Source organism: Halichoerus grypus, chromosome 3 (genome assembly GCF_964656455.1).
Source record: "Halichoerus grypus chromosome 3, mHalGry1.hap1.1, whole genome shotgun sequence".
Classification (NCBI taxonomy): Eukaryota; Metazoa; Chordata; class Mammalia; order Carnivora; family Phocidae; genus Halichoerus; species Halichoerus grypus.
Window position 1 is genome coordinate 136,596,243 of NC_135714.1, and position 27,565 is coordinate 136,623,807.

A 27,565-nucleotide genomic window follows, 5' to 3' on the forward strand; every position below is an offset into this window, starting at 1 on the left:
AGCTAGTTATATTCTGTAAATAGTTTCATAAACTGGCTCAGTCGTGAAGCGTCTGCCTTTGGGCACCTGGGTGGTTCAGTCGGTTAAGCGTCTGCCTTCGGCTCAGGTCATGATCCCAGGGTCCTGGGATCGAGCCCCTAGATTTATAATTTTTACAAAACAGTTTTTTCAAATCAGACTATAAAATTGATATAGGATCAAGTCAGTGTCACGTGTAGCATTAAGATGAAAATATGTGCAATGCTTCCAGATGTAGTTAAATGAGCTGATTTCATTCATCTTGTGTACTTACTATGATCGACGCACTTTTTAGATGCTGGATATTTATAGATTTTACTAAAATGAACTGAGGTGCTTTTTAATTACAGTGTTTTTGCAAGGTGTCTCCCATTTCTCAGGCCTTAGAGGGGAAAACTGAGTGATCCTAAGATAATAATGAACATCTTATCAAATAGTCTTGATCATAGCTGGATCAAAGGAGATACCTGGCCCAAGAGTTACCCATGTAGACTTGCCAGCAATGTTTAAGCGGGTCATGGCATAAGCACTGTGACCAGTAAGGAAAGCAACAACCAACTTGAACTCATCACGTTCTCTTTGGGGTATTTCTGGGTGAAAGCAAAAAAGAGCAAAAGCTGTATTCAAATCCGTATGCAGAAGCCATGAGACAAGAGAAGTGATGAGCATGCAGAAATCATGAATAAGAAGGAGTCTCTGAAGTCAAGAAAGGGATTAATCAAAGACAGGAGTGGGGGGAAAAGCTTAGCACAACAGATGCCTGTTTCCTAGGAAGCAACCAAAAGATATATCTTCAATGTACCTGAATAGATTTCCAGTCTCAGAACAACTCCCTTGCGGCTTAGCTCTGTGAATTGTTCTTATTCTTCCTGAAACCAGGATGAAAAGCCATTCCTGTTGTTTGTGTTTCTTCTTCTGATAACCGTTCTTCTCAGCACCTAGAACAGTGCCTGGGATATTGTAAAGGCTTTTAATAAATGAATATCTTACCAAGCACCCTAAAGGGCCCAAATTACACTGGTAGATTGGATAATCAAAATCAGCCAACATGCATTTATGAGGGGAATCTACAACTGTGCCCAGTACTGGTAAATACTCAGAAGTAAAATAAATGAGTTTATAAAAAAATTATTTTTTCTTTATTGAGGTATAATTCACAAATAAATGACTCTTAACAAGACTAGCAAGGATTGAAGATTAACCAGAAGGAACAAAGAATAGAATACTGTTTAAGAGTTAAATTTTGTGTGGCCAGAGTTCAGACAGGTGAAAGATCCATAAAGACTGAAGTATCCATAAAAAGGAGTCTTCAGTTCTCCCTTCATGTATTAGGAAGATGTGATGAACAAAGGCAGTGCCCATGGGACACTGGGGAGACACGTTTAATTAGATGGGACATCAGCATTAGGAGAAAGTAGTGGAATAATTAGGGGAATGTGAGATTACATGAAACAAAAATTTTTTACAGAGATTGTATTTATAAGTTAGGGGACATTTTGCAAAACATGTTTGATTCATTCTTTTATATCACTGCCTTGGTTTCAAATCTTTGAGGGCAGGCCACTACACCGAACCAAACTATTTCTAGCACTATGTACCCTATAGTTACGCTTAAATGATAGAATTTGTGTGATCTTGGGTCAGCTGGTTAGTCTTTTTTATAGCACTTCAAAAGACCAAAAGTGTAGAAGAAACAAAATAGCCATGCAGAATGTGAATAAATAGAATGAAGAGAGCCAAACAGAGAATTTGAGTGGGTAAGAGGTTAGGCCACAGCCCCACAAAATTATAATTATTGATTCACATGAAAAGCTAGGCCCAGAGAAGGACGTTTACAATATGGAATTTCAGAGACTCACCTTAAAAAAGGCACTCCCCCGAGGACTAGCAGAAATGAAAACATGCCCAGCCTGCTCATGGGAGAGTCTTGATTCTCTGAGCGTCTCTTCTCCCACGGACTTTCCTGACAAGGGAAGAGACTGGTGACTTGGCATTCCACTGTGCCTGCTGTCGGGTCCTTCACTACCCAAGAAATGGGAACAGAAGTCCTTTGCTAAGATTCTTACTCCATCAAGAGTCCTGAGATGTGACCAAGGCTCTGAAAAACAAGACAAAACACCTTGTTTTCAAAAAGGTGAAATGAATAGATGCCAAGGTTTCTTTTATAATCTTACTAACATTCTTTTTTGTCCAAACATTTGAATCTTGAAGTTGAACTGCTTGGTTTTGATTTCTTTTTTTTTTTTTTTTAACTTTTTTTTTTAAGATTTTATTTATTTATGAGAGAGAGAGCACAAGAGGGGGGAGGGTCAGAGGGAGAAGCAGACTCCCTGCTGAGCAGGGAGCCCCATGCAGGACTCGATCCTGGGAACCTGGGATCATGACCTGAGCCGAAGGCAGTCACTTAACCAACTGAGCCACCCAGGTGCCCCTTGGTTTTGATTTCTTAACTGTGTGACTCTGGGAAAGAAACTGAATTCTATACCTCAGTTTCCTTGTGTGTAAAATGGTTAAAATAATGGTATCTATCTCAATGGTAACAGCAAAGGTAAAGTAAAATATCACATATTAAACATTTTACACAGTGTGTGGCACATAGTAGGTAATTAAAAAAAATGTTAGCTGTTAGATTTTCTAAAATGCAAAATATTTTCCCAAATAGCATGTACATATTAATGACCTCTATATCTATTTGCAATTAAAGTATGCTTTTAAGTGTACAACTTAATGCAATTAAGCAAAATGTTTTATCGCTTCAGGAGGATGGAAATCCCAACCACCCTGGGATACCATTACATATCCATTAGGATAGCTACTATCAAAAAAACAGGAAATAACAAAGGCTGGTGAAGCACTGTTGGTGGCAATGCAAAACGGTACGGCTACTGTAGGAAGCAATATAAACAGTTCCTCAAAAAATTAAAAATAGGGGCGCCTGGGTGGCTCAGTTAGTTAAGCGTCCGACTCTCGGTTTCAGCTCAGGTTGTGATCTCAGGGTCATGAAGTTGAGCCCCGCATTGGGCTCCACACTTAGTAGGGAGTCTGCTTGAGATTCTCCCTCTCCCTCTCCCCACCACATGCGCGCATGCGCTCTCTCTCTCAAATAAATAAATAAATCTTAAAAAAATAAAAATAGAATTACCATATGATCCAGCAATTTCATTTCTGGGCATATACCCACAAGAATTGAAAATAAGAACCAGAAGGGTTATTTGTACAGCTATGTTCACAGCCACATTATTCACAAGAACCAAAAGATGGGGGTAACCTTAGTGCCTATTGACCAATGAGTGGACAAACAAAATGAGGCACATACCTGTAATGGAATATTACTCAGCCATCAAAAGGAAGGTAATTCTGACACATGTTACAGAATGGCCGGGCATTATGCTAACGTGACATAAGCCAGTCACAAAAGGACATATGCTGTATGATTCCACTTACGTGAGGTATGCATACTAGAGGAGTCAAATTCATGGAGACAGAAAGTAGGATGGCAGTTGCCGGTGGCCAGAGGAATGGGGAGTTACCATTTAAAAGGTACTGAGTTTTGGTTTTCTAAGATGAGAAGGCTTCGTGGATGCATAGTGATGATACTTTATGCCACTTACTGGCACACTTAAAAATGGTTAAGATGGCAAATTTTATGTGTATTTTACCACCATAAAATTTTTTTTTAAAGTTTATCATTAGCCCACAGTGGTCTCACTCCATGTGTGCCTCTATACTTCTTGCTCCTTATAGCCATCTTCCAGAGATGGAAACAAAATTGTACAATTCTCTCTTTGAGAATGAAAATATGAAATCAGGGATAAGTTTCCCTTTAAAAGGCAAATCAGTTTTAATTAAAAGGATACTAGGAATTAAAACATTTGAACGTAAAATAACCTTGCTTACTTATATCCTGTGTCCAATACATTGTATTGATGCTTTAGGAAAACAGGATGGTACTATATATTTATGAGGCAGGAAATTAAACAGAAAATCGATTGGCTAACTAATCGGATTGGGGGCCCAGCATCAGGTAGGATCAAGTATGACTTCAGCTCCATTCTTTAACATTAGAAGTAGGAGTTCCAATTCTGGTAATGGAAGAATAGCTTTAGATTGGACTAACCCTCCTGCTGATAACAATTATAAATGCTAGACAAAATATAAAAACAAACAATAGTTTGAATGCATTGGAGAGCAACCAAAAGCAATATTGGTAGGGACACAGCCCTCGAAGGAAGGAAAACACACCAGGTGAGCTCCATGTCAACTGACTTTTCCCTTGAGGGAACCCTCCGGTAACATGGCCCATCAGGGACAGAGGTCAAAGTCAGTGGTACTGGGCTCAGGAAGATCAGAGTTCTGTCCTGAGAGGCTGAGAGATAACAGTCACAGAGGAGAGGCACCAAATCTGCATAACAATTCCCTTCAAGTTACTGGAGGACTCCAGGATTATTCACCTGCCAAGTGATGGTCCAAAGTACCCAGCAGAAGGCAGCTGCTGGGAGGCTAGAGAGCTAAGCAGAGATTTCAGCCACTGTCAGGTTCTGGGGAGACTGGAGTTAGAATAATCACCTTAGGCTTTCCACTGAAAGCCCAAAAGGGCCATTACTAGGAGTAAAGAGGGCTATGTCCCCAAACTGAGGGCTATGTCCTCTAAGGCAAAACTAAAAGAGAGTCATCCTGACAAAGCCTATAGCTAAGCCCCCAGGATCAAAGTGATCTGTTTGTAATTTAATTACAAAGGAACACAACGCAATACTCTTCAGAGGAAAGTAACATAAATCCAGATTCTTTACAATGTTGTCATTGATTATGGGATGTCAAGAGTAGAACTAAATATTACTAAGTATGGAAAAACTCAGGAGAATCTTAAGTAGAGATGGAAGGACAAGGAAAGATGGAGAGAAAGAGAGAAGGGTAAGAAACAACGATCATATGGGAGAAATAAATAACATTTTCAAGAGAGGAAAATCTCCACAGTGGTTCATATTCATTTCAAATAACTCAATATATATGCGTGTATTAACCATAATATGTGAAGAATACTACCACTTTATTGACAATATCATTATCATAATAAAGAAAAAAATGAATAACAGAAACACATTTTTCTTTTGGTTTTACTTCCTGGCATCTAATAGAAAGAATGAAGAGGATGTTTATATTCACTTTTCTTTGCTGAGACAGTAGCTATGGTTATTCATATTTGGGTATATGGCAAACATGGTTTTCAAAATTAAAATGCACAGACATGGCGCAGAGCAGAACTCTTGTGCAACAAGAAACCCCAGCCCTTTCACATTATAATAATGGCGCTGAGATTTTCCCATTAATAATAGTTAATGTGGCTTATATTTTGGATACTTCTGATAACAGCAAAGGATTGTATCTTTCAATTGTCAGATTTTGGTGGTTACCAGATAAGCTCATTTAATTAGTCTAAGATTAAAGTACCTAATTTTTCACATCATAGCTGAATCCAGAGTTTTCTTGGTTTACACTTAGAATGGTTTTCTTCTTTGATTTCAAGTATCTTTTGAGGTCAGTCAAGTGTGATTGAAATTTCAACAGCCATGCTTCCTTTTACTCCTATAGAGACTGAGATCCTCAGAGTTCCCCCAGATGAGGCCATCTTTATGGGGAGGGTAGAATAGGCTAAACACATTCACTTCATTTGAAATTTCAGTTGACCTGGTCAGCTCAGGAGGAAGCAAATTATTAGTGGATTTATATACATATCACTATTAAGAGACAAAATATTAATAAGTGCTTTCAATTTTTTCCAGACCCAGAAGGGAACCCAGAATTTATCAGCTTCACACATTATAAGCCTTGAACTCTGAGTTACTCTTTGAGCAATGACTCTAAGTGAAACTTTGCTTCCTTCCTCATGGCTCTCCAGGAAGCTGCCCCTTTGCACTCTATATCAATCAAGGATTCCCGCTGGAGGTCATGTTAGGGCAGCAGATTCTTTGAGGAACTAATTCTCATGACAATGGAATGTCACCGCCTTCTTGACTCCAAATGCTGGGGAGGCTTCACTGGGTCTCTAAATCATGCTTTGTCCACCCAGACAGGAAGACTCCGCCCCATGGTGACAGTCACACTGAGGGGTTTAGTGAGCTTAAAGCTAGGAGTGTCAGTAAGCTTTAAGTGATTTTCAAACCACTTTCAATATGTCTCTGAAACAAAGTGGGATAGAAGTAAACAATATCTATTAGCTACTGTGGTGCTTTTTTCTTCTCTGAATATTTTATTAACTTATATCTACCATAAAATAGTTCCTTCTTTCCCCACCCCTCCTTCCCTCTTCCTTTCCCTGTCCTCACCCACACCCTTCACCACCACCCACCCCTGCCTTAGGAAGACAGTTCCTTTCTCTGAGCGTTCTTCTATCCTGACCCACACCTGACTGAAGAGTAGCTCTCAGAGAAATTCTAAATGCATTCATCTACATCCTCAGGCTCCTTATGAATCTTCTACTGCCAAGTCTTGAGGATCTTTTGAAACACCCTTCACAACTTCCACCAAGCTCGCTGGTGTCCTTTCTTGCCCGATACCTCCTCTCATCAGCCTCTGCACAAAAGCCCGGACAATGTTCATTTCCATCCCAAGAAAAAAATGAGCTTCTGTCCCTCCCCCTTTAAAAACATTACTCAAAGGCAATGGGCATCATCATTTCACTAAACTAGTTAATTTCTTTGATCAGGCTGGGGTTTGTCTTATGAGAAGCTCTTGGCAATGCAAGATGAACAGTAAATGTGTTTGATAGGACATAAGAGGTGTGAAGGGAGAAGATGAGTGTGTGTGTGTGCGCTCATGTGGGGAAGGATGGGTATAAATATGGTGGAAGGAGGATAAGAAGACAGATTAAAAGGAAAAGAGGAAACAGTAAAGGCACATAGTGAGTACAGTTTTACAGCTTAAAACTTTTTTTTTAAATGTAGCCCAGCTACTTAAGCTGAGATGCCAAGAAACCAGAAGGCATTAAGAAAATATTCTAACCCTCTTTAAGACATTGCAAACCATTTTTCCTGGCTTATTTCTACATGACAACAAACCTTTATCTTTAAAAATTAAATAAACCGTGAGCATAATGAAAAGAGATTATTTCTCTTCCGAGAACTCTTTTGGATATAAGGAGGTGAACGACTCAAAGTTTTCAGTCGTGCTTACTTTTCCTGTGGTGTGTGTATGTGTATAAAGCTATATATGAATATCCTTCCAGAAGCTCTCCTCCAAGACAGTAAATTGGCATATATATATGCCACATATATATATACACACATATATATGTATACATATATGTATATGTGTGTGTGTGTATATACATATATATATTTTTTTAAATGTGACAAGAAGTCTGTGTATATCTTGGGCTTCTTTCCCTGGTGAAGGTAAAGCTTGTTCTCAGCTGCCAGAGAGTGCTCTGAGCCAAGCTCCTTTCCACCCCAGGACGGCCTTCTGGCATTTCTTGTTATGGCCTATGGACCCAATAAATTTCCCAAGATGTTCAATGAATGCACCCCAGTCCTGGTCAGGCTGGCTTCCTTCTATGACTGAAGCAAGGTCTCCAAGTCACCTCTTGGGAATGTGTGAGCCCTAAGGGATGAATTCAAATACAAATGTAGTAGCAAACTCCCATTCCTTATTTTATTCTTAAAAAGCATCATTATGACAAGTCAAAGCATCACGAGGAATACAGAGCTCACACTGCACGGTCATCTGCCATAAGGGAGAGGTTGGTGTCCATCCTGCTCTGTGAAGGAGCGGGGTGACACGTGGACAGGAAGTCTACCAGGCTTACTGGTGAACACGCCAGACTTGGAGTGGCTTGGGGCCTGGTAGCAGGGAGGACAGGCAGTGTGCAGGAGGAGAAAGCAAAGGTCTCTTGGGCTTATCCCGGATTGCTCTCTTTCCTTTATGCTCCCTGAATTAGTTTGCTAGGGCTGTCATAATACCACAGAAGGGTAATTTCTCATAGGCCGGAAGTCCAAGATCAAGAGGGCTCTCCCCAGGCCTCTCTCCTTGGCTTACAGATGGCTGATTTCTTGATGTATTATCACATGGCCTTTTCACCCTGAGTACATATCCCTAGCGTGTCTTCTAAGGACACTGGTCCTATTATTCTGGTTTCACTCTTATGATCTCATTTAGCCTTAATTGCTCCCTTTAAAGGCCCTCCAAATAGAGTCGCATTGGGTATTAGGGCTTTAACACATGAATTTTGAGGGAACACAGTTCAATCCATAATAGGTGGTCACTGAGCCAGCAGGGAGCTAAGAGCAAGATCTCAGGTTCACAAAAGCAATAGTCCTCATGCAGCACAAAGGGACAGCCAAAAAACTCTTCACTAATGACAATCCTCCAGGGACTCTGTCCGTATACATGATGAGTAAGATCATTTAAAGGTAAGCTGTGGCCCTATCAGTCTCTCATAAGGACCCTCAGTCCCTGTTTCCTCCTAGGAAATGCTCTGCTGAGTCCAAGGTCTTAGTTTTTAGTATCAAATAACTTTTCCTAAGTAGCAAACTTTTTGCATATTTTTTGAGAATTTTTTTTCATAAAAGGCATAGATGTGCACGAACACATTTTAACGATGTAAACCTGCAAGTGGCAGTGAAGTCGGATGGGTTACAATTATCAGGGAATAGGTCCTCTCATGACCCCAAACTGGAGACGTGGCAGCTATGTCCGAGCCGAGGTTGCGAAGTACAGCCTGTCCTGGGGGAAATGCTGACGACGCAGAGCAGAGCGCTTGTGAAGGTCCATAATGTACTGGAACAGTGGACGCTTTAGCCAGCCCTTTGGCCCTTAGATTGGACGTGTGGTGACTGGACCCAGTCTGGCTGGCACAGGATGTGGTTGGGGATATTATCAGGGCCGCGGGTCGTGGTGGGGGTGAGCCCAGGACAATGACTCAGGCAACACGATTAAGGAAAATGTCTCAAGAAATCCTAAGCAAAAAAACTCAAGTGAAAGTTTCCAAATTATCAGAGTCCAATGACTGTAGCCATTTAAAAGCAGTTGTTCTCAAAACACTTTCAAGAAGGTGTATGTGGTCAAAACTCCATCAGCTTCATTATCATGGAAATAATGAATGAATGAACACATCATTTGCTTTGTTCTCTGTGTTGGCATCTACCTGATGATGCAAAAGCAACGGTGGGTAAACTGTTGGTATCTTAACATGAACTGAAGCAGGAGCATCAAACTGAACTAGCTGTCATTGTTTTTCATTGTCATTTACTTCTGATAAAACAGAAACACGCCAACCCTTAAAACTTTTAAGATTTTATTAAATCTTGTCCCTGGAGTGCTCATCTCTCTAACATTCTTGATGAAGAAATGTAAATGCCAATAAAGCACTTCTGTATACCAAAGTACAATGATCGCCTCAGGAAAAAGCACTTAATATTGTTTGATGTCAATCATATCTCAATAAAGTGGTTTTTTAAAAAAAGAAAATGCACTTTTTTGGTTGAATGTAAACTTAAGTAGCTGCTTTTTTTTTCATGAAATATTAAGAACATCATTTTTTCCAGAAGAATGACTATGGTTACTTGGATTTGGATATTTGGTGTTAATGGACCACATGTCGTGTTGTACCCCGCCCCAAATTCATATGTTGAAGCCCTACTTCCCCATGTCATGGTATTAGGAGATAGGGCCTTTGAGAAATTATTAGGATTTCTCCAATGGTGGAGCCCTCATGAATGGTTATTAGTGCCCTCATAAGAGTCACAAGCAAGTTGACTTCCTTTTTCTGTTCCTCTGCCATGTGAGGTTATGAGAAGTCAGCAGTTTGCTACCCAGAAGAGGGCTCTCTCCGGGAACCTAACTATGATGGCGCCCTGATCTCAGACTTTCCGCCTCCAGAACTGTGGGAAATAAATTTCTGTTGTTTATAAGCACCCAATCTATGGTAATTTGTTATAGCAGCCCAAACTGACTATGACATTTGGTAAAATTTTTCTTCAAAAATAAAAAAGTGAGCCCACCCCTTTAAGGAAGAATAACCGATGGTATTTGCTGTCAATGATAAAATTCAAACTTTCATGTGAAAATCAAAATTTTGGAAAATCTGTATCTGCCATTGTACCCTTGAAAACTTCCCAACAGTTAAAGATTTTCTGATGAAATTAGTAGCGATATCTTTTTTTTTTTAATTTTATTATGTTAGTCACCATACAATACATCATTGGTTTTTGATGTGGTGATCCACGATCCATTGTTTTCGTATAACACCCAGTGCTCCATGCAGTACGTGCCCTCCTTAATACCCATCACCAGGCTAACCAATCCCCCCTACCCACCCCTAAAACCCTGTTTGTTTCTCAGAGTCCATAGTCTCTCATGGTTCATCTCTCCCTCCAATTCCCCCCACCATTTTTTCCTTCCTTCTCCTAATGACCTCCACGCTATTCCTTATGTTCCACAAATAAGTGAAACCATATGATAATTGACTTTCTCTGCTTGACTTATTTCACTTAGCATAATCTCCTCCAGTCCCATCCATGTTGATGTAAAAGTTGGGTATTCATCCTTTCTGATGGCTGAGTAATATTCCATTGTATATATGGACCACATCTTCTTTATCCATTCATCTGTTGAAGGGCATCTCGGCTCTGTCCACAGTTTGGCTATTGCGGACATTGCTGCTATGAACATTGGGGTGCATATGGCCCTTCTTTTCACTACATCTGTGTGTTTGGGGTAAATACCCAGGAGTGCAATTGCTGGGTCATAGGGTAGCTCTATTTTTAAATTTTTGAGGCACCTCCACACTGTTTTTCAAAGTGGCTGTACCAACTTGCATTCCCACCAACAGTGTAAGAGGGTTCCCCTTTCTCCACAACCTCTCCAACATTTGTTGTTTCTTTCCATGTCCATTTTTGCCATTCTAACTGGTGTAAGGTGGTATCTCAATGTGGTTTTGATTTGGATTTCCCTGATGGCTAATGATGATGAACATTTTTTCATGTGTCTGTTAGCCATTTGTATGTCTTCTTCAGAGAAGTGTCTTTTCATATCTTCTGCCCATTTTTTGACTTATTTGTTTTTTGGGTGTTGAGTTTGAGAAGTTCTTTATAGATCTTGGATACCAGCCCTTTATCTGTAGTGTCATCTGCAAATATCTTCTCCCATTCTGTGGGTTGTCTCTTTGTTTTGTTGACTGTTTCCTTTGCTGTGCAGAAGCTTTTTATCTTGATGAAGTCCCAAAAGTTCATTTTTGCTTTTGTTTCACTAGCTTTTGGAGATGTATCTTGAAAGAAGTTGCTGTGGGCGATGTCAAAGAGGTCACTGCCTAAGTTCTCCTCTAGGATTTTGATGGATTCCTGTCTCACATTGAGGTCTTTCAGCCACTTTGAGTTTATCTTTGTGAGTGGTGTTAGAGAATGGTCGAGTTTCATTCTTCTGCATGTGGCTGTCCAATTTTCCCAGCACCATTTATTGAAGAGACTGTCTTTTTTCCATTGCATGTTTTTTCCTGCTTTGTCAAAGATTATTTGACCATAGAGTTGAGGGTCCATATCTGGGTTCTCTATTCTGTTCCATTGGTCTGTATGTCTGTTTTTGTGCCAGTACCATGCTGTCTTGGTGATCACAGCTTTGTAATATAGCTTGAAATCAGGCAACGTGATGCCCCCAGCTTTGTTTTCTTTTTCAGCATTTCCTTGGTGATACGGGGTCTTTTCTGATTCCATACAAATTTTAGGATTGTTTGTTCCGGCACTTTGAAAAATGTCATTGGAATTTTGATCGGGATGGTATAGATTGCTCTGGGTAGCACAGACATTTTAACAATGTTTATTCTTCCGATCCATGAGCATGGAATATTTTTCCATCTTTTTGTGTCTTCTTCAATTTCTTTCATGAGTGTTTTGTAGTTCCTAGAGTATAGATCCTTTACCTCTTTGGTTAGGTTTATTCTGAGGTATCTTATGGTTTTTGGTGCTATTGTAAATGGAATCGTTTCTCTAATTTCTCTTTCTATGATTGCATTGTTAGTGTATAAGAAAGCAACTGATTTCTGTGCATTGATTTTGTATCCTGCCACATTACTGAATTGCTGTATGGGTTCTAGTAATTTGGGGGTGGAGTCTTTTGGGTTTTCCACATAAAGTATCATGTCGTCTGCAAAAGGAGAGAGTTTGACTTCTTCTTTGCCAATTTGAACACACTTTTATTTCGTTTTGTCGTCTGATTGCTGTTCCTAGGACTTCTAGTACTATGTTGAACAATAGTGGCGAGAGTGGGCATCCTTGACGTGTTCCTGATCTTAAGGGAAAGGCTCTCAGCTTTTCCCCATTGAGGATGATATTCACTGTGGGTTTTTCATAGACAGATTTTAGAACTTAAGGAATGTTCCCTCTATCCCTATACTCTGAAGAGTTTTAATCAGGAAAAGATGCTGTATTTTGTCAAATGCTTTTTCTGCATCACTTGAGAGGACCATATGGTTCTTCTCCCTCCTCTTATTAATGTGTTCTATCACATTGATTGATTTGCAAATGTTGAACCAACCTTGCACCCCAGGGATAAATCCCACTTGGTCGTGGTGGATGATCCTTTTAATGTATTGTTGGATCCTATTAGCTAGGATTTTGTTGATGATTTTGGAATCCATATTCATCAGGGATATCGGTCTGAAATTCTTTTTGATGGGGTCTTTGCCTGGTTTGGGGATTAAGGTAATGCTGGTCTCATAGAATAAGTTTGGAAGTTTTCCTTCTGTTTCTATTTTTTGAAACAGTTTCAGTAGAATAGGTATTATTTCTTCTTTGAATGTTTGGTAGAATTCCCCAGGGAATCCATCAGGCCCTGGACTCTTGTTTTTTGGGAGGTTTTTGATCACTGCTTCAATCTCATTACTGGTTATTGGCCTGTTCAGGTTGTCAATTTCTTCCTGTTTCAGTCTTGGCAGCTTATAGGTTTCCAGGAAGGCCTCCATTTCATCCAAATTGCTCAGTTTATTGGCATATAGTTGTTGATAATAATTTCTAATAATTGTTTCTATTTCCTTGGTGTTAGTCGTGATCTCTCCCCTTTCATTCATAATTTTATTAATTTGGGTCCTTTCTCTTTTCTTTTGGATAAGTCTGGCCAGTGGTTTATCGATCTTATTAATTCTTTCAAAGAACCAACTTCTAGTTTCGTTGATCTGATCTACTGTGTTTCTGGTTTCTAATTCATTGATTTCTGCTCTAATCTTAATTATTTCTCTTGTAATGTGTGGCTTAGGCATTGTTTGTTGCTTTTTCTCTAGTTCTTTAAGGTGTAGAGTTAGTTGGTGAATTTGGGATTTTTCTATTTTTTTGAGTGAGGCTTGGATGGCTATGTATTTCCCCCTTAGGACCGCCTTTGCAGTATCCCATAGGTTTTGGACCAACGTGTTTTCATTCTCATTGGTTTCCATGAATTGTTTAAATTCTTCTTTGATTTCCTGGTTGACCCAAACATTCTTGAGCAGAGTGGTCTTTAGCTTCCAAGTGTTTGAATTTCTGCCAAATTTTTTCTTGTGATTGAGTTCCAGTTTTAGAGCATTGTGGTCTGAGAATATGCAGGGAATAATCTCAATCTTTTGGTATCGGTTGAGATCTGATTTGTGACCCAGTATGTGGTCTATTCTGGAGAAAGTTCCATGTGTGCTCGAGAAGAATGAGTATTCTGTTGTTTTAGGGTGGAATGTTCTGTAAATATCTATGAGGTCCATCTGGTCCAATGTATCATTCAAAGCTCTTGTTTCCTTGTTGATTTTCTGCTTCGATGATCTGTCCATTGCTGAGAGTGGAGTATTGAGGTCTCCTACAATTAACGTATTGTTATCAATATGACTCTTTATTTTGGTTAACAGTTGGCTTATGTAGATGGCTGCTCCCATGTTGGGGGCATAGATATTTACAATTGTTAGATCTTCTTGTTGGATAGACCCTTTAAGAATGATATAGTGTCCTTCTGTGTCTCTTATTACAGACTTTAGTTTAAAATCTAATTTGTCTGATATAAGAATTGCTACCCCAGCTTTCTTTTGAGGTCTGCTGGCATGGAAGATGGATCTCCATCCCTTCACTTTCAGTCTGGATGTATCTTTAGGTTCAAAATGAGTCTCTTGTAGACAGCATATGGATGGGTCCTGTCTTTTTATCCAATCTGCAACCCTGTGCCGTTTTATGGGAGCATTTAGGCCATTCAGGTTGAGAGTGATTATTGAAAGATATGAATTAATTGTCATCATGTTGCCTGTGAAGACGGTGTTTTTATAGATTGTCCCTGTAAATTTCTGTTGTATATCACTCTTAGGGTCTTTCTCCTTTTATAGAACCCTGCTTAATATTTCTGGCAGGGCCGGCTTAGTGGTCACATATTCTTTCAGTTTCTGCTGGTCGTGGAAGCTCTGCATCTCTCCATCCATTCTAAATGAAAGCCTTGCCGGATAAAGTATTCTTGGCTGCATGTTCTTCTCATTTAGTACCCTGAATATGTCTTGCCAGGCCTTTCTGGCTTGCCAGGTCTCTGTGGATAGGTCTGACGTTATTCTGATGTTCCCCCCTCTGTACATAAGGAATCTCTTCCCCCTAACTGCCCTTAAGATGGTTTCCTTGGTTCTAAGATTTGCAAGTTTTACTATTACATGCCGGGGTGTTGGCCTGTTTTCCTTGATCTTGGGAGGGGTCCTCTCTGCCTCTAGGACGCAAATGTTTGTTTCATTCCCCGGATTAGGGAAGTTCTCAGCTATGATTTGCTCAAATACATCTTCTAGTCCTCTCTCTCTCTCCACTCCCTCTGGGATTCCAATTATTCTCACATTGGAATGCTTCATGGTGTCACTTATTTCTCTGATTCTATTTTTATGGATTCTGAGTTGTTTTTCCCTGGCCTCCTCTTTTCCCTTTTTATCTATTATATTGTCTTCCAGGTCGCTTATTCGCTCTTCTGCCTCAGTTACCCTAGCTGTTAGATTAGATTGGATTGGATCTCATTGATAGCATTTTTAAGTTCTGCCAATTCACCTTTCGTTTCTGTCCTTAGAGACTCTATGTTGCCATTAATTGATTTCTCCATTCTAGCCATTGTCTTCACAATTGCTAGCCTGAATTCCATCTCCGACATCTTGGTTATATCTGCATCCATTTGTAAATCTGCAGCATAAGTCATAATCTCTGAGTCTTTTCTATTTTGGGGGCTCCTCCTCCTAGTCATTCTGTTGATGGGTGTTTGAGGGAACGTATAGAGTCCAAATTATTGACCAGAACCCAAGCAAGATGCACCTGTTTTCTTGGGACCTTAGGGTTGCTGGCCTCTTGTTTTCCCAGCCTGTCTTCTGGGGGAAGGGCCTGCCACGCTGTTACTCAGGCAACCCTGTTCCAGCGGAGTTGCCCTGCCCCTCTGTGGAGGGGGATGGGCTCAGCGGGAATCAGTCTTTGGGGCTTTTGTTCTCTGGCGGCTTTCCCTGGTGGCTTTCCGCGTCTCTTCCACGAGTCAGAGCAGAAGAGACCATTTCCAACCCTCTGCCTCAGAGCAGAGAGATCGCAGTCTGTTCTTCAGTGAGCTCTCCAGGCCACACCGTCTCCGTTTCTGTCCCTGCTGCTATAAACAGCAGCGTCCTGGGTTGTGCGCCCCTCCACAGCACTCCCAGTCCTGCCTCCAGGTCAGGGCACGTCTCTCTCCTTTGTGCTTCTAAATCTGCCAGCCGCTCCCAGTTCGCGGGCACTACCCCGCAGCTCCGGGTTTCTGCCCCAAGGGCTGCCCTAAAGTCCTTTCCCCACCACTACCTGTCTGCGAGTCTGTGCCCGGTCCCCAGCGTGCGAGGCTGTCACTCACTGGCGCTGTAGGATCCCCACGGCCAGGCACCCTCCTGCTGCCGTTTATCTTCCGATATCTGCCCCCGGAATCACGGCTCCCCGCTTCATACCTCAAAACCAACCACCTGCGATATTCTGTTTTTAGAGATCCAGATCTTCTTTCCAATTTTAGTATATGTGCTGCCGAAGCAAGCACAGAGATCCAGATCTTCTTACATCTCAGACTGGTTTCGTGGGTGCTCAGAGGGGTCTGGTAGATATCCAGCTCAATTCCAGGGACCAGTTGAAATAGGGTCCCCCACTCCTCTACCATCTTCCCCCCCCCCCCCAGTAGCGATATCTTAAAGAATGTGATTTTTGGATATTATATAATGAAATGTGTCAACAAAAGAGGTTGAGAATCACTACCTTAAAATTTAGATTGGGCTCCTGTTATACAGACCATTTTGATCATTCCTTATTAAAACCAAACAGACATAAATCACATACATTAAAAATTATAAATTAAAGAGTTTCTCTACATGAAAATGATGAGCAACTAAGCTGTTAGGCTGAACTTTGAAAAGTGTTTGTGGATGTCCAGGGTCACTGAAAATAAAGTAAGACCTATTTATCTGTTAAAAATATAGATATGAAACTCTAGGAAAGGTTAGTCTATTTTTCTTATAGTTTAATTCTAAGAGAAAGATCTAGAACATTTATAATCTACATTCTATCTTGGTTTGAATATACAACAAAGAGAACAGTTTCTGGAGTCACATAGATCTTGGTTTGAAATCCAGATCTTCTTCCTTTCATTATGTGACTTGGAGAGATTTACATTGCTGAGCCTCCAAAATAGTCCTCAATGATCTCTGGTCTTTTATACCTTTTATATCCTGGTTTTTATACCCCTGTGCCCCTTCCATGATGGATATTGGTCTCTCTGACCAATAGGATATGGCAGAAGTCATGGTACATAACTTTCAAGATTAGGTTATAAAAGAATGCAATTACCATCTTGAGTTCTTGCTTCTTTTTTGGATCACAGCTTTGGAAGAAAGCAGTCTGTGCTGTGAGGTCACTCAGCCCGTGGAAAGCCCATGTGGTGAAGAATGGAGGTGCCAACAATCATGTGAGTGAGCTTGGAACATGTTTCAGCCTCGGTCAAGCCTTAAGATGCCCGGTGCCCTGCTTGACTTGTCAGCAACATCATGAGAGATGGTGATCAGAACCACCCAGCCAAAGACTCCCAAATTCCTGACCACAGAAACTATTTGTTGTTTTAAGTTACTATGTTTTAGGGGTAATTTATTAGCCAGCAATACTTTCTGTGCTCTTTTTGCATTGAAGCCTAAAGGATATCTTTTTTCCCCAAGAAAAGCTATAGTTTTGTTAGAATCAGAAATCTTGCGCTGTGAATTGTCAGCTATTATTTCATTCAAGCAGGGGGCACATTCAATAAATAGGTTCACATCCTTCCTAAAGAAAATTTTACTGAATTTCAGATTTCAGCATTCGTTGCAATTATTTTGGTTTTCCTCTTCAAAGGCCCCCCATAATACACGTTGGATTCTCTTTTGCTGACTTTTACAGCTACCACTTTCAATCAAATCTTTTTTTGTCTCTTTCTTCATTTCCTTTTGATGCTTAAGTTTCCTTCTTTGCCATCTTCTATTTCCTTTAAAACGTTTTTGTGTTGGCTTTGTTACTGTGTTTCATTTTCTGAATTCTTTCACTTCTCATTTAAAGCTTTTTCTCTACTCATTTTATGAAATTTTTAAAAAATTCTGATTTTTGATGCTGTATCAAAGCCTATAATACTTTTCCTTATGTTATTTTAACATATTTTGAAATATTAGAGTACAGTTTTCATTCATTTTGTGAGTTGGATTTCTGGCATTATTTCATAGTATGTGAAGGATTTATTTTAATATACTCCCATTCCCCTTTTTTTCTAATAACAATATCTTGGCTTGAGATTTGATAAATCCCTTTCTGCAATTCATTTTTAAGTGAAATGAGTACTGCTGTCTTCTGAAGAGGAATGAATGAGCCAGGACAGTTTTTCTAACTTCACGACTCTAGATCTCTCTCTTCTGTTGTTTTTCCAAAGTGATAAAAAAATAGAGCAGTAAAATTCCTGAAATTTTCCTCTTCTGGTCTTCTCCCCTAATTTTATTTAAATTCCCCCTCCTTTGTCTCTATTGTTTCTGTTCTACTCAAACAGGATCCTACTCTCAGCATTTTCTTCCTGGTGCAGGGCTTTGTCACAGAAAACTGGCTTGGTTTGTTACTTTCAAGAATTCATAGGCACAAATCCCTGGATAGATTTGTGCATCCTCAATCTTCTGCATCCTCAATCTCCTGAAACCCCACGGAAGTTATCGGCCCAAAGCAGCCTGCAAAATGCCTTCGCAGGTTCTGCAGCTATTCTTAGAATCGTCCACCACCCTTTCCAGTGAGTCACTGAGAGTCATTTAGTAGATCTCTGTATTTGGTTTTGTTCTCTTAGTTGCTCTGATTGTTTTAACAGGGAAATCCAGAGAGATTCAAAAACTGCATTGCCCTTACTACCTAATTCCTAGAATCGTATGCTCTTACTTTTCTTGTGAACAAAATTTCCTTAGAAATGTTTTTTACAAACTTGTGTATTTGTTTAATTTTTTAGTTAGTCCAAAAAATGTGTTCCTGGGACACCTGGATGGCTCAGTCAGTTAAGCGTCTGCCTTCAGCTCAGGTCATGATCCCAGGATCCTGGGATCAAGGCCCACGTTGGGCTCTTTACTCAGCGCGGAGCCTGCTTCTTCCTCTACATATTGCTCCCCCTGCTTGTCCTGTTGCTCTCTCTCTGGCAAATAAAATCTTCTAAAAAAATGTGTTCCTTTTGTAAATTTTAAAGGTAGAGAGTGGGGAGAATAGTTTACTGCCACCCCTCTGTGCACCCATTTTCAACGCTTATTAACATATAGCTAATCTTATTTCATTTTTAGACCTATTTACTCCTGCTCCCTCAATGGATTATTCTGAAGAAAATTTAAGATATCATGTCATTTCAACATAAAATACTTTCATTTTTAAATTATTTCTGAATGCTGAATACACACACACACACACACACACACACAAATATCAGGCTGAGATGATTTACAACTTCACATAAGTTATAAGTACATAATGGAGCCTTGTACATGTAAGTACAAGTACATAATCAAAATTCTCAAGAGGTCGACTCTTAGAGATTTTCATAGAAAATTTCTTAGAGACTTTTCATAAGAAAAGACAACACTAAAAACAACAATACTTAAAACCTTCTATCCAGTTGTCTATGTCAGAAAATCAAAGAGTCATCCTTAATTCCTCTTTCCCTACCTGCAACAGAACCACAGCCCAAAGTTCTATCCATTCGACATCTTCAATATCTCTATTCCCATTGCCACTGTCTTAGTTCAGGACTTCTTTCTTCCTTTCCTGCACTATGGCAACAGGTTTCTAACTATCTCTTGACCTCTAGTCTCACCCACTTCAGTTGCTCCTCCAAGAACCATTAGCAAGATCTTAAATGTAAATTGATTCATTTGGCTCTTATATTTAGAAGCACATACTGGCCCCCTATCACTTAAAGAAAACATTCCTTTTGAAATAAACTAGGCTGCTCAGGATCCAGATCCTGTTTATTTCTCCAATCTCTCCTCTTAACTTTGTCTACATAAACACCACTCGTGTTTCCTTCAGCGCTCTAAATTATTTTAGACAATCGCGTTTTCATTCAAATGTGTTGTATTTTTTCCCCACAACCCTTCTCCTGCACTGCCAGCAAACTCTGACTTACTTTCAAGCTTCAGCAATGCTTCTCCCAGCTTTGGGAAAAAAAAAAAAAAAAAAAAAAAAGCTTTATAGAGTAAAATGACTATATTTTGTTCACAAAGAAAACTTAAGTAGTATTTTGGACTTCCAATATCTTGCTCACATTTCTTATTTCATTTGTTCCTCAAAAATCTCCACGAAGTATATAAGGCAGGTGGATGAATAAACTGGGTAGGGGCAGCAGTTCATAGGTGGTAGGGGTAAGAGAAAACACGGGAAAACCCCAGCAGACACCATTCATGTTGTACCTTAGAGAAATGATTCCTGCCCCCAGGGCTGCAGCAAGCAAATCTGCCTTTGTTTCATATAGATCACTTTCAGAGTTCACAGCACGGGATGTCATTCATTATGCGGATTTTTGACCTTTTTTCTTTCTTTCTTTTTTTTAAGCCGTCATGACCAGTAATTCTAAATAATAGGCAACTGAAAAAGCTTTCCATTCGAAGAAAGTTTTTTCCTTACCTTCTTCACTCACAAATGCACCCAGGTCAAAAGTTTAGGGAAGCTTGGTTTGAAATGGTATCCATGTTTTCTTATGGTAATTTTTGATTTCTAAATACAGAAGTGATTTAAGAGTAAAATCCTGCTGGTCCAGTTAGAGGTCATGGGAATGCCTCTATCTGAGTGTAAAGAATTGGTTTTAAACTACTAATCGGCCAAAGGCTTACAGAAAGCAAAGTTAGAGAAGCAGTTTATGACCTTTACCTACACTTGAACTGGAATGGTAATCTACATTTCCAAAGACACTAAGAATTTCAATTTGAATTTCTGTGGTAACACTTGGAAAGGCGGATCATTCTGTTCTGAAAGAAGATGAGAGAATGTAGGTGAGAGGTTAAGAGCAAACAACGCTGCCAATAAAACTGACAATCAACTAGAAAATAGCCTCAAGAATTTTCAATTTTTCCAGATGCAGTATTTAACTCTCTCTCTCTTTTTTTGGTTTACATTTGGTAAACAAACATTTAGAAATTCAAGTGTTGTAACACTTGCTGTCCCATCCAGCTACTAAATTGGTTAAAATGGAAAAGATTTTTTAATGTAAATTGCTTTTCTTCAGATTTTCAATAAATGCTTTAGATTTTCAATAAATGCTTTTTCATTAAAGATACATGAATAATAAAACTAATTTCAAAATCCTGACTTAAGTGTTACTTTTTGTTTCAAACTGCAGTTGATGTGTTCCCTTCAAAGACTTTACTGGATATAACATGTCAAAAGTAAACTGATCAATGTGGACAAATAATAATAATGCCCCAGTTTACTCACACCTGTAGCTCCTCCCATTGAATAATGTAATCTTAAGAAAATAATTAGATAAGGCTGACTTTTTTCAAGATGAAATTTAAGAAAATCTGGATATTTAGTAATCGAAAATTAATTAAAACAATTTAATCCCTCATTTATGTTTGAGAATGCTGAAAATTAGACTTCCTTTTAAAAAAAAGGGGGAAAAAACGTATGTTAGAAGAGACCTCTAGTGTTTATAGTAGCTTACTGCAGTTTCATTTTAGAAAATCTGTAGATAGGAAGATAAAATAAATGTACTTTCCCCTATTCCTTACACAAAAGTACAACTAAAACCTCTGACATTATATATAAAACAAACATAAGATGACTCTGAAAGGTGGAGAGGAGAAGACAGGCTGGCTAGATACCTCAGGACCAGAGGTGATGTGCTCCCTGGGTTTTCTTTTTGCCTCATGTATCTCGGAGCTAAAGCTGGCAACCCAGAAATGTCAGTGAATGGAGAGCAAACAAAACAAGCCAGCTCTCTAGCAAGAATGAAGAAATGGGCAACTAGCAAGACAGAAAACCGTTAGACAATAACTGCTCTGCTCCAGGGAAACAGCACAGAAAAAACTGTAGCCTCACCCTCCCCATGCCAGCAAAGGTTGAGATGGAAAGCGTAGATTTCCACTGTTCCCAGACTGTAATAGTAGTGGCACCAATCTCCCCTTAAAACTTCTACTGGGCCAGTGACAAAGAAAGCTGATCAGAGAGCTGGGACTTTCATCCCTCCCAGGCAGTATCACTCAAGACCGTATAGATTTTCATACCTACCCAGAAGTAATGAGCAATAATGAAGTGCCTTTGCCCCTCCTGGCTGGGTTTCAGAGGAGGCCTACTGAAGAGTCAAGACTTTTACTTCCCCCCAGCAGTAATGAGGCCAATCTGCCCCCATAATGTCAGTCAATGCCATGAGGAAAGCTGTAACAAGCCCCTCGACCCCTCCCAGCCCAGGGGTGGCTGAGTGTGGAGCAAAAACTCCTGCTCCCATCTCACAGTTAGGATTAGCTCCTCCCCTCAGATGCCAATGAAGGCCCTGAAATTCTACACCATCCTGCAGTGATGAGGCAGTATACCTCCCACTTCTGCTTTCCCTTCCTACGAGAAACTAGCTAAAACAAGATTTAAATAAACCCCCAAATCTCATTACATAACGTCTAGGTTTTTGACAGAAAATCACTCATACCAAGAACCAGGAAGATCTCAAACTAAACAAAAAAAGACTAAAACTAAAGAGAAATAAACAAAAAATAGATGCCAACAATATTAGAACTATCTGATAAAGGTCTTAAGGAATCCATCATTAAAATGATTCACAAACATTACAAATGTGCTTGAAACAAATAAGAAGTAGAAAGTATCAATGGAGAAATAGAAGATATAAAAAAGAGAAATGCAAAGTTCAGAACTGAAAAACACAACAACAACAAAAAAACTCAGTAGATAAGCTCAACAGCCGAATAGAGGGGATAGAGGAAGGAAACAGTGAACTTGAAGACAGAACAATAGAAATTACCCAATCTGGGAAGAAGGGAAGTTGGCGGCAGAGTAGGAGGACCTTAAGCTCACCTTGTCCCACGAATACGACTAGGTAACAATCAAATCATCCTAAATAACCCAGAAATTGACTTGAAGACTGGCAGACTCCACAACTAAAGGTAGAGAAGTGGCTGTTCAAAGAAGGTAGGAAGGGCAGAGGTGCAGTTTGGGAGAGAAATGGATCATGGCCACTGTGGTCTTGGAGGAAGGCAGGAGACAGATTAGCATACAGGGGATTGCACAGGGAAAACGAATCCCCATAGCAATTGACTTGGAATGAGAGAGGGGCCAAGTTTCATGAGTTCTTGCAACCAGTGGGGCTTAAAGCCTGGAGTTCTAAAGGTCAGCAGGCTTAGCTCAAGGAGAGCCCAGAGGCATTTGGGGCTGCTCTTGGAGAAAGGCAGGACAAACAGCCCAAGGACATACAATGGGAACAGTGATCTAAAGAGTGTCTGGGGGTACCCAGTTCAGAGGTTATTTGCTCATCCCAGAGAGGCAGTGTTCATGGAGAGACCCCTCCAGGAACAAAGGAACTGGCAGGTGCCATTTCCCTTCCCTGCGCCTCATCATAAGCACAGCATCAATACTTGCTACCTAATTTGCTTCTTGCTTACACCAAGCCCCTTGTGCTCCAGGGGAACCACCCTCCCAAGTTATGCTTGCCTCAGTCCCAGTGTGGTGGCCCCCCACCCCCAACCAGAAGATCAGCCCAAACCCCTGCCCACACTGTGCCTTTTGACCTGGGAGTTTTGTGAAGCCTAAGTTCCAGCAATGGTGGTGACAGGTCTCATTCCATAAGCAGACCAGAGCACACCTACTTAAAACATGCCACATTCAGGCCAGGGACAAAACATTGCCCACAAAAGGCAAAGAGAGGCTCTGCTGACAACTGGCTTGAAAGATAAAACAGCCAGACAAAACAGCAGAGGACCATAGCACACACTCCCGGAAGAGCCAGACCCTTGGGAACAGGGGACATTACATAGCAGGACACCACAGGACCACTACTTCATAAGGCCATTACCCTTAAGAACAGGAGATGTAGTTGACTTTCCTGTCACACAGAAACAGGCACAGAGACTTAGATAAAATGAGAAGACAGAGAAATATGTACCAAATGAAAGAATAGGATGAAGCCACCAGCAGAGACCTAGGGAAAAAAGATATAAGCAACATGCCTGATGGAGTATTTAAAACAGTGATCATAAGGATACTCACTGGACTTGAGTAGAAGACATCAGTGACACCCTTAACACAGTGATAAAAAAGAACCAATCAAAAATGAAGAGTGCAATAAACAGGATTAGAAACACTCTCAATGCAAAGCATAGCAGGTTGGAAAAAGCAGAGGAATGAATTAATGACCTAAAAGACAGAGTAATGGAAAATAATCAAGATGAACAAAAGAGAGAAAAAGGAATTATGCAAAATGAGAGTAGACTCAGGGAACTCTGTGACTCCATCAAATGTAATAACATTTCCATTATAGGAATCCCAGAAGAAGAGAGATGAAAGGGGGCAGAAAATTTGTTTGAAGAGATAATAGCTGAACATTTCCCTAATCTGGGGAAGGAAACTTATCCAGAAGGCACAGAGAACCCTCAACAAAATCAACAAAAGCAGATCCACATAAATACATATTATAATTAAAATGGTAAAATAGGGGCACCTGGGTGGCTCAGTTGGTTAAGTGTCTGCCTTTGGCTCAGGTTATGATCTCAGGGTCCTAGGATTGAGCCCCACATCTGGCTCTCCACTCAGCCTCAAGTCTGCTTCTCCCTCTCCTTCTGTGAACTCTCTTGCTTTCTCTCTTTCAAATAAATAAAATCTTTTCAGAAAATGGCAAAATATAGTAATAAAAAAAAAATTTAAAAGCAGCAAGAAAAAAGAAGGCAGTTACATACATGGGGAACCCCATAAGGCTACCATGAAAGAAAGACAGACAAGAAAGGATCAGAGAAAATCTTCAGGAACAACTAAAAAACAGGTAATAAAAAGGCAATAAATACATATCTATAAATAATTAGTTTGAATGTAAATGGACTAAATGCTCCAATCAAAAGACATAGAGTGACAGAATGGATAAAAAACAAGACCTATCTATATGCTGCTTACAAGAGACTCATTTTAGACCCAGAGATGCCTGCAGATTGAAAGTGAAGGGATGGAGAAACATTTATCATACACATGGATGTGAAAAGAAAGCCAGAGTAGCAATACTTATATTGTACAAAATAGACTTTAAAACAAAGACTGTAAGAAAAGACAAAAAAAAATAATACTATATAATAATAAGGGGATAATCCAACAAGAAGATACAACAATTGTAAATATTTATGCATCCATCATGGGAGCACCCAAATACATAAAGCTGTTAATAACAAACATAAAGGACGGGTGCTTGGGTGGTACAGTCAGTTAAGCATCCGACTCTTGGTTTCAGCTCAGGTTGTGATCTCAGGGTTGTGAGATCAAGCCCTGAGTCATGCTCCATGCTCAGTGCAGAGTCTGCTTGGGATTCTCTCTCCCTCTCCCTCTACCCATCCCACTCATGCTCTCTGTCTCAAAATAAATAAATGAATCTTAAACAAAACAAAAGGAACTAATCAATAATAATACAATAATAGGAGGTGACTGTAACACCTCATTTATATCAATGGTTTTGAATGACACACTGTACCAGATGGATTTAACAGATATATTCAGAACATTCCATCCTAAAACAGCAGAATACACATTTTTATCAAGTGAACATGGAACATTCTCCAGAATATATCACATATTAGGCCACAAGACAAGCCTCAACAAATTCAAAAAGATCAAAGTCATACCACACATCTTTTCTGACCACAAGGCTATGAAACTAGAAGTCAATCACAAGAAAAAATCTGAAAAGACCACAAGTACATGGAGGTTAAATAACATGATACTAAACAATTAATGGGACAACGAGGAAATAAAATAAATAAAAAAGTACATGGAAACAAATGAAAATGAAAACATAATGGTTCAGAGGGGAGGAGCAAGATGGCGGAGGAGTAGGAGACCTGGATTTCGTCTGGTCCCAGGAATTCAGCTGGATAGGGATCAAACAATTCTGAACCTCTAGGAATTCAACAGGAGATCGAAGAAAAGAATAGCAGCAACTCTCTGAACAGAAAAGTGACCACTTTCTGGGAGGTAGGACATGCGGAGAAGTGAATCTGAGGCGATATTCCGGAGGATAGGAGGTGGGGGAGGGGCCCTCCGTTGGCCAATTCTGGCAAGTGACAGAGCCGTGGAGCACAAAATCGGGACTTTTAGAAGTCTGCTCCGCTGAGGGACGGCGCTCCAGTGGCTAAGCGGGGGGTGGAACCCTCGCTGGGACAGTGTGGTCTCAGGACCCTCGGGGTCACAGAAAGACGGGGGGTGCCTGAGTGCGGCAGAGCTCCCAGGTATCGGAGCGGAGAAGCCGGCTGCAGAGACAGAGCCGAGGCGCAGGCTCTCAGCTCGGGGTTGCCATAAACTGTGATCCGCGGCACAGTCGGGCCACTGCTCCTCCAGCAGGGACCCAACAAGCGGCAGATCCGGGAAGACTCCCCTTCCTCCAGGCTAAGTAATCTGCTCAGGTTTGCTCTCCGTAGCTTTACCCCTTGGAAAAATCTTGTACGGAAAACTTGCAGGGAACAAAAGCTCCCGAGAGCAAACCCGAGCAGATTACTTAGCCCGGACCCGCAAGGGCGGGGCAATTCCGCATCTGGCAAAGACATTTGGGAACCACGGCAACAGGCCCCTCCCCCAGAAGATCAGCAAGAACAACCAGACAAGACCAAGTTTACTGATCAATGAGAACGGCAGAACTCCAGCGCTAGGGGAATACTGCGCATAGAATTCATGGCTTTTTTTCCCATGATTATTTAGTCTTTCAAAGTTAATTTTTCTTTTTTTTTCTTTTTGAATTTTTCTTTTTCCCTTTTTCAACCAACATCTTATCAATCCCTTTTTTAAAAAATTTTTTTTATTTTTCATTTTTAGAGTCATATTCTATCCCTTCATAGTAGTTAAACTTATTTTTGTATATATATATATACAAAATTGTTCTCTCTTTAAAATTTTGGGATACAGGTTCTTCTAACAGACCAAAATATACCCTAAATCTCTAGTGCATGGCTTTGTTCTAGTCTCCTGCCTGATCACAGTCTCTCCCTTTTTTTTTTTTTAAATCCTCTTCTTTCTTTTTTCAACCAACTTCTTATCAATTCCTTTTATAAAATCCTTTATAATTTTCATCTTCACAGTCATATTCATCCCTTCATCGTATTTACCCTTATTTTTGTACATATATAAGTTTTTCTTTCTTTAAAATTTTGGGAGGCACTTTCTTCTAACAGACCAAAATATGCCCAAAATCTAGTGTGTGGCACTGATCTATGCACCAGCCTGATCATATTTGATCATATTCTGTTTTTGTTTGTTTGTTTGTTTTATCTTTTTCTTTTTCTTTTTTCTCTTTTTTCTTTCTTTCCCTTTGTTTTCCCCAGTTTCAGGTCTCTTCTGATTAGTTTAGTGTATATTTTTCTGGGGTCTTTGTTACCCTGTTAGCATTTTGTTCTCTCATTCATCTATTCTCCTCTGGACAAGATGACAAGATGGAAAAAATCACCTCAAAAAAATGAACAAGAGGCAGTACCGACTGTCAGGGACCTAATCAATATGGACATTAGTAAGATATCAGAACTAGAGTTCAGAATGACGATTTTAAAGATGCTAGCTGGGCTTGAAAAAAGCATGGAAGATATTAGAGAAACCCTTTCTGGAGAAATAAAAGAACTAAAATCTAACCAAGTTGAAATCAAAAAGGCTATTAATAAGGTGCAATAAAAAATGGAGGCTCTAACTGCTAGGATAAATGAGGCAGAAGAGAGAATTAGTGATATAGAATACCAAAGGATGGAAAATAAAGAAGCTGAGAAAAAGAGAGACAGACAACTACTGGATCACGAGGGCAGAATTCGAGAAATAAGTGATACCATAAGACAACACAATATTAGAATCAGGGGAGCAAGATGGCGGAGGAGTAGGAGACCTGGATT

At 40.0% G+C, this 27,565-nt stretch overlaps 1 long non-coding RNA gene across 1 annotated transcript; it reads right to left on the minus strand.

The window, feature by feature from the left end:
- Positions 1-826: 826 nt before the first annotated feature.
- On the minus strand, positions 827-19,272 carry LOC144381277 (uncharacterized). The gene is made up of 3 exons (XR_013446183.1): positions 19,170-19,272; positions 1,878-2,116; positions 827-968 (listed from the first exon to the last, which is right to left on the minus strand). It is a non-coding gene; the product is annotated as an uncharacterized LOC144381277 (long non-coding RNA).
- Positions 19,273-27,565: the final 8,293 nt, after the last annotated feature.